Genomic DNA, 7,759 nt, shown 5'->3' with positions numbered 1-7,759 from the left:
TTCCTCTATGTAGCTTTCTCGTCGGATGCCATCGCTGAAGGCGTCGATTGCTCTGTCGACGGAAACATCTTCGGCGGCGTTTAAGAGCTTGGTGAATCTCCCGATGTATGCGCGCATTGATTCCTTCGCTTCGCGCTGGCAATGCCGTAATTCTTCAATCCCGACGGGTCTTTTGTACGTTGCTTGGAAATTGGCGACAAAAGCGTCTACTAGATCGTCCCATGACTTGATGGAACCCTTCGGCAGGCCTCTTAACCAAGCTCGTGCTGAATCCTTCAGGTAAAGCTGCAAGCATTGCATTGTTGCTATCTGATTTCCTTTGTGCAGAATCACAGTCTGCAAATAGTCGTCTATCCAGGACCTCGGCTCCTGCTATCCATCGTATTTGGCGGCGTTAGAAGGGGTAGGTTTGAACTTTCTGGGTGGCATCGCCTCGCGGATTTTGTAGCTTAAACAATCGGCCCCCCTTAGCTCGTCGTCGTTCTCCTGGCTTTCATCCGAAGAATCACTGTCATATTCCTCCCTAGCGGCGCGTCGTCGCCTTGCTTTGTCGATTCTGCTCTGGGTGATTTCGTCTCGAGCATCTCTCGCATCATGCTTTGAGCCGCTGGCCTGTAACGTGGTCTTTTCCTTCCGCGGGACCAGGTTGTCTCCCAATATTGCGAGGCTTTCTAAGGCACCTCGGTGAGCTTGGGCCATAGAACCTTCAGGGCGCTGATTGATGAGGTATGCTGCGAGATTGGCGGTTGCTCCTGCGACGGTTTTTGGCCGTGGCATGCCCGCGGTGTCCGTGGTCATAAAGACTTGGTCAGATTCGACGTTATTTCTCTGGCGTCATCCTCCGAGAGTCTGGATAACCTCGATCGGTGCTTGCCTGCCCCTTGAGTGCTTCGAGAGGCGCTTCCTCGCGAGCCTCTCCGTCGTTCACTAGATTGGTCTGCAGCAGATAGGCGTCTCTAGAGGGTGGCTTGTTCTTTCGACAGGCGCTCCCGGTTTTTCTCCAGTATAGAGCGATAAGCGTTGAGGGTTCCAACCGAGGTTCCTGCGGGGAGCGGTGTGTTGTTAAGCACGACTGCCTTGGCTGCTGCCCACTCCTCCTCTGCGATGGTGTAATCGCTGTTATTGTTATCGGCACCTGTTTGCAAAACTTGCTCGTCCGCCGGAGCGGGGGTGTGATCTTCGTCTCCCCTGTTCCTTGCGTTTCCCGTGTCGTTGGCGACATAAACCCGGTGGTGTGCCGTTCTTCGGGTGGTGCCTTGGACGATGCCTGTCGACACTCGTCCTCTCCCGAGGAGTACCGGGCATTGCGGATGAACGGCGTGTCGCTTGATCCTAACCCGTGCCTGGTATCGCAGTTCAAGCAGTAGTACGAGGTCATCTCTGAAGATGTGGAATTGTCAGATCCAACCGACATGGGAGACGTCGAACGAGGAGTCGATGGCGCGGGTGAGTTCGTTGAATTCGTCAGACCGGCCGAAAGGTCGATTGATGACAACGTGCTTGGACCTATCGATCTGGAGGCGAGCGGTTCCAGCAGTCGAATGACTCCTTCCGAGTTGACGTTGTAGTGGACGCTGCCGAAGGTCATCTCCATGTTTCCTTGTAGATCAGAAAAGGTCGAGCGAGACGAGTCGCTGTGCGGGGTGAACTCATAGGAGCCGAATCGAATCGGGCTTCCCAGAGTTGGCGATGATGGTGTCGATGAAGCTGCCGATGACATGACTGGATCTTCCAATGACCGATCTTGTGCCGACAGGGTTCCCACAGACGGCGCCAATTGTCGAGGGTACTCCTCGGCAATGCCCTCCGATTGGGGCTTAGGGTTGATGGAATTCTGCAAGCTGATATGAGACATCGGTTCACGTACAAGCGGGGAGAGCGATTTACCCGGGTTCGGGGCCCTCGATGAGGTAAAACCCTTACGTCCCGCTCGTCTCGATCTTGATTATGATAATAATGGGTTACAATGGGGTGCCGAAAGGTTCGGCTGAGATCTCGTCGAGAGGCTAAGTGCTGCGGCGACCTAGCTCTAGACTTCTGGTGGCTATGATTGCTAAGATTGATTGTGTCCCTCGGTAGCCCCTCTCCTGGCCTTTATATAGGTGGCCAGGTCTCAAGAGCTCTAACCGAGTACGACTAGTTTTACAATAGTTCTACCTCTAAACTTTCCTTGTTCGGCTCCTTCCTTGTCTTGCCCGCCAAGGAATCTTCTGCTGCAACATCCAAGTGGCCCATCTTGCCATCGAATACCTTCATGGGCCTCCAGTTAGATCGTATAGGGTAGGGCAATGTCGGTTACCCGAAGGGTAATGCCCACGTCACTTCCAGTAAGTGCAGCAACCAGAAAAGCAAGATGATAACTAGAAATGTTGCTAGTGTTCTCCCTACCAAGAATGCTAGTAGCAAGATAGTAAGTGAAATATCTAATGGCACGGAGCTGAATGTTCCTTATCTTGCCGCGCTGAATGGTGCGGTCATCATCGTTGGTAACTTCTCGATAGAGTTCCGTCAAAACTTTGGGGCGGTTCTCGATCTTCTTCGTTGTACCTATAGGAGCAATATCCAATGCAGCACAAAAATCCTTCAACTTCATAGTAATAGGCATGTCATAAATTTTAAATTTAACTGATGGTGTGAAAGGTGAGTTGATGAATTTAAAGCTTTCAACAAAGATTTTAGTTAGCCTATAAAATTGATCACTCTCATCTTCCATATAGGTAGATAAGCCCACACTATTAATGAGAAACAAGAAGTCATCAAGTAGCCCTGCATTACGCAAAAAATCGGTGCACGAAAAGGATGAAGCATTAGGAATCCCATTGTCCTCTTCATCTTCAAAGCTAGGTGCAATGACATCCTCATCATAGGATCGCCTAACTCGAGTGGCTGCCCTTGAAGGCCTTGTCACTCTTGTTGCATCCCTCTCGAACACTTCTCCAAAGGTGTGGTTATGCATTTTCCTTTTCTGAAATTTTTCAACAATCATTATAAAAGTTGATTTTGAGACATATAAATGAGGGAAACTACCATAGGAACTTGATAGAGTACTAAACATGCATCAAAACTAATTTTTACAACTTAGAACAAGCATGCAAACTCACTTAACATGTCACCTACAGCAGCAAAATACTCAAGATATACTCAACTAAACAAAATTCTATTTGGATAATCGGAGGAGTCACATACCGGAGAACAAATGCCCCAAATCTCAGCGACAAAGATGAGCTGAGCAAGGAGATCGAAAATCTCGAGCAAGAACAACAAGAAACTCGGGTTTGAACAATGTGGTGTGTTTTCCCGTGAAAGAGAGTGGAGTGGTAGGTGGATGAGTGAGTGGAGGGCCGGTGGGGCCCTCCCCACGGGTGGCGCGCCCCCCATGCCGGCCGCGCCAGCACATGGGGTGCAGCCACTGGGTGCCCCACCGGTCAGCCCCAGTGCACTCCCGGAGTTGCAAATTTAAAAATAGGACCAGTGGTATAATTTTTGTAAATTTTTGAAAACTTCGAAAAATGCACATTTCTGTGTGTTAAAATAACTGATTCAGGGCAGAAAAAGATGTTCAAAATTTTAAACAACTAAAGTATCTTGCAAACAAGTAGTATTACAGAAAGTAAAACAAGTGTGGAGAAAGAAAGAAATGTTGTTTAGCTCTTCCATGCATTTAAAATGTACTTGTTAACAAGGTTGATCAAGTCTTGCCACCAAATAAATTTTACATTACATAAGAAGAAATAAACCTCAAATCAATCATGTTACCTTATATTGTATTGATATGGACCCAATCATAATATTTTGATATCCTTCTTTAGGCTCATATATAGGACAATCAATAACTCCCACTTTGATAGTTCTCAAATTAGAAATTGTATTAACTCCATATACTTTATCAATCTTCTTTGGAAAATAAACGATATGCTCCTTGTCATCAACATTGAAAGTAACTTTTCGTTTATTGCAATCAATCACAGCCCCTGCAGTGTTAAGAAAAGGTCTTCCAAGAATAATAGACATATTATCATCTTCAGGCATTTCCAACACAACAAAATCAGTTAATATTAAGCAATTATTAGCAACTTGAACAGGAACATCCTCACATATACCAAAAGGAACAGCAGTAGATTTATCAGCCATTTGCAAAGATATATCAGTTGGTATCAACTTATCTAAATAAAGTCTCTTGTAAATAGAAAAAGGCACAACACTAACTCCTGCTCCCAAATCACATAGAGCAGTTCTAACATAATTATTCTTGATGGAACAAGGGATAGTCGGTATACCTGGGTCTCCCAGCTTATTTGGAACCTTGCCATTGAAAGAGTAATTAGCAAGCATAGTGGAAATCTCCTCATTAGGAATTTTCCTTTTGTTAGAGACAATATCTTTCATATACTTTGAATAAGGAGGAAATTTAATAGCATCAGTCAAAGGAATTTGCAAGAACAAAGGTTTCATCCAATCACAAAATTTATTATAGTGTTCTTCCTCCTTTGATTTTAGTTTCTTAACAGGAAAAGGCATTTGCTTTTGAACCCAAGGTTCTCTTTCATTACCATGTTTCTTAGCAATGAAATCTTCTTTAGTATACTTTTTATTTTTAGCATGCTTTTCAGGTTCATCTTCAACCTCTTCTTTATCAGAAACATCATTCGTATCATTATCTTTATCATGTTCATTACCACTTTCGGCTTCAAGCATCGAAATAGAAATACTATTAGGATCATTAACGAGTTCGAAGATTCTACAACAGCTTTATGTTTCTTCTTCTTTTTCTTAGAAGCAGTACTAGTTTCTTTAGTTTGTTGAGAATCTTGTTCAACTCTTTTGGGATGCCCTCGGGATATAGAGGATCCCGAGTAGAAACACCACCTCTAGTTGTTACTTCATAAGCATGTTTTTCTTTAGAAGTATTTTTTAACAAGTCATTTTGCACTTTAGTGAGTTGATCAATTTGAGTTTGAACCATATGAAAATGTGTAACAAGCATCTTAACATCATTGGAGGTTCTCTCCACAATATCATGCAATTCACTAATAGCTAGAGAATTTTCCATTAAATGATTCTCTACTCTCATATTAAAGTTATCTTGCTTAACAACATAATTATCAAATTCATCTAAACATTGATCAGGAGGTTTTGAGTAAGGAATATCTTCTTTATCAAAGCGTTGAAGAGAATGTACCTCAATTGTGGATGAAGGGAGAGTTATCTTACATAAATCTTCTATGGGAGGTAAATTCTTCACATCTTCAGATTTGATACCTTTCTCTTTAAGAGATTTCTTGGCTTCCTTCATATCTTCATCATTTAATTCAATCATACCCCTCTTCTTCAATATTGGTGTTGGGGTTGGTTCAGGTGTAGTCCAATCATCATGATTTTGGCATATTCTAGCTATTAATTCTTCAGCTTCGTCTGGAGTTCTTTTCCTGAAAACACAACCAGCACAACTATCCAGGTATGCCCTTGACTCAATGGTTAGTCCACTATAAAATATATCAAGTAAGTCATGCTTTTCCAAATTATTTCCAGGCCGAGCTCTAAGAAGAGAGCAAAACTGTTGGGGGGATGACCCCCGGTATGCCAAAGGCATGCCAAACCGGATGGTTTGAGCCATCAAGATACCGGTCTAAAGGTTATTCCGGAATGAGAAACTAGGCTTTTGGATAAGTAAATCTATACCGGTATCCCAGGAGGGGTATACCGGAATGAGCTAAGAAGGTACCGGACTACCGGTACAGGCGACATTGTAGCACGTCAGCAAGACTGGTCAAAGATTCTCTAAGGAGCTAGAGGACAAAGATGAGCGAAGCACTTCAGCTTTAAACGAAGCTCTAGGGCTAAAGCAGATGATGACGTAAAAGATACCGGAGGACGTCAGCCTCCCTGATTAAAGAGATACCGGTGACGCTGGTAGCTAAAGAAGCTTTGTAAAGTAGTTTGTCTAGTAAAAGATGCCATTAGGGTTTCTTAGGGTTTCTTCCCCTGTAAGCCCACCCTCTCCCCTATATAAGGAGAGGGGGTACACCCATACGCGGGTACGTCCTATCTAGTATCCAGAAACCTGTAACCTCTTATGATCAATGAATAGAAAGATCTGAAGGGGGAAATAGTTCTTGTGTTCTTCTTCTTCTACCTCTGGCCAAGGCCAAGTTCTTAGGAGATCCATCCGGAATCTATCCCAACCTTACTAAAACCCTCACCCGAATCCTCTACCGCACATTCGGCCCCAACTTAAGCGATCCCATGGCATCTGTCTGTTCACCACGACGACAGTTGGCGCCCACCGTGGGGCCAGCAGCTGCGCTTGCTGTAGTTCATATTCGGGCAGGCCTCCTCACCATCACCGGCGAGCGTGTCGTCACCGTGCTCGTCGAACGCGTCCTCTCCATGGACTTCATCAACGACAACACGGGCTGCTTCGCCAATGGAGGTAAGTTCCCCAAGAACGGCCGCGTCATCGAGTTCGGGAGCCTCCGCGTCTACTACGGCACCGTCCCCGAGCGCCAGTGCCTCTCGCCGGTGCTGGTGGCTCCGGACCCGCCAAGGTCTGCGCTTTGTAGCGGCCACGCCGCCGGCAGCGTCGAGGTGCTGGTGGTTGGCGCAGGCGACGCCGGCAAAGGACCTGCGGCGGAAGGCGCAGGACCGACGAAGTCCACGCGCATGGACAAGCCGCCAACCGAGCGCGACCAAGTGGTTGCGGGTGCATCTACAGCGCCACTGGAGACTCCTCTCCAGGCGGCCATGAACGTGTTGGCGACGCCCCTGGCGCAGAACATCGACCCGGCAGCGGCTCAGGCGGAGCTGGAAGCACAACAACAGAAGTGCTCTCCGCAGGCGCGGACATCATCCGGGCGCAGCGCGAGCTGAACCTAACCCTACGTGAGTATAACGCTGCCCATGGCTTTGCTTCTGTTAGCGCTCAGGCTGCCAGGATACCGGAAAACCGGCTTAGAGCTCGCAACCTAGATCATGATCTGCGTAAGGAAGTTCTTGCTGGAAAAAGCACCTCTGTATCTTTGAGCATGGTAGAGAAACCTAAGTACAGTAGCCCGGATAAAACCATAAAAGCTGCTAGGGCTGCAGTAGAGCTGTGTGAATTGCTTACCGGAGATGCTTTAGCAAAACAACAAGATCGTGTTAGGGAGTTGCTTGACATGATTCAGGAACAAAATGCTGAGCTTGCTAAGGCAAACAAAGCTGCGGCTTCGAAATCTGTGCGTTCTATAAAGAATGCCGGAAGCAAATCCCATGGGCAGGCATTATAACATCCCTATATTTTCAAAAATTAAAAGTTCATCATGCATTCATTTCATCCATGCATTAAAAGTCAAATAAAAATTTATAAACCTCAATAAGTAAAACCCTAGTTGTTTTATGTTGCTAATTAGCCTATGTGCTAAAATTATTTTATTTATTTTCCAAATGAGCCTTTTATTATCTCTTTTAGTCCTAAAACATACCCCTGAATTTTACAAATTTTTTGAAACAAGTTTGAACTCATTCGGAGTTGTAAATCAAAAGTTATGAATTAAATAGAAAATGAAAAAAAAAGAGGAAAAAAATAAACGGACCGACCGAACTGGGCCGGCCCAAGCCGATCCAGCCCAGCCCAGCCGAATGCGGCCCGCGCGCCCCTTCCTCACCCTCTCTCCTCTCTCTCACCGCCAGGCGGGCCCCACCCGTCATCCCCCACCTCCAACCGCCCCGGCCACGACCTCCACGACCACCTCGCAGCGCCCCACTCGCCCCTTACTCCCCA

Source organism: Lolium rigidum, chromosome 6 (assembly GCF_022539505.1).
Source record: "Lolium rigidum isolate FL_2022 chromosome 6, APGP_CSIRO_Lrig_0.1, whole genome shotgun sequence".
In the NCBI taxonomy this organism is placed as follows: Eukaryota; Viridiplantae; Streptophyta; class Magnoliopsida; order Poales; family Poaceae; genus Lolium; species Lolium rigidum.
This window is presented reverse-complemented; position numbering follows the sequence as displayed.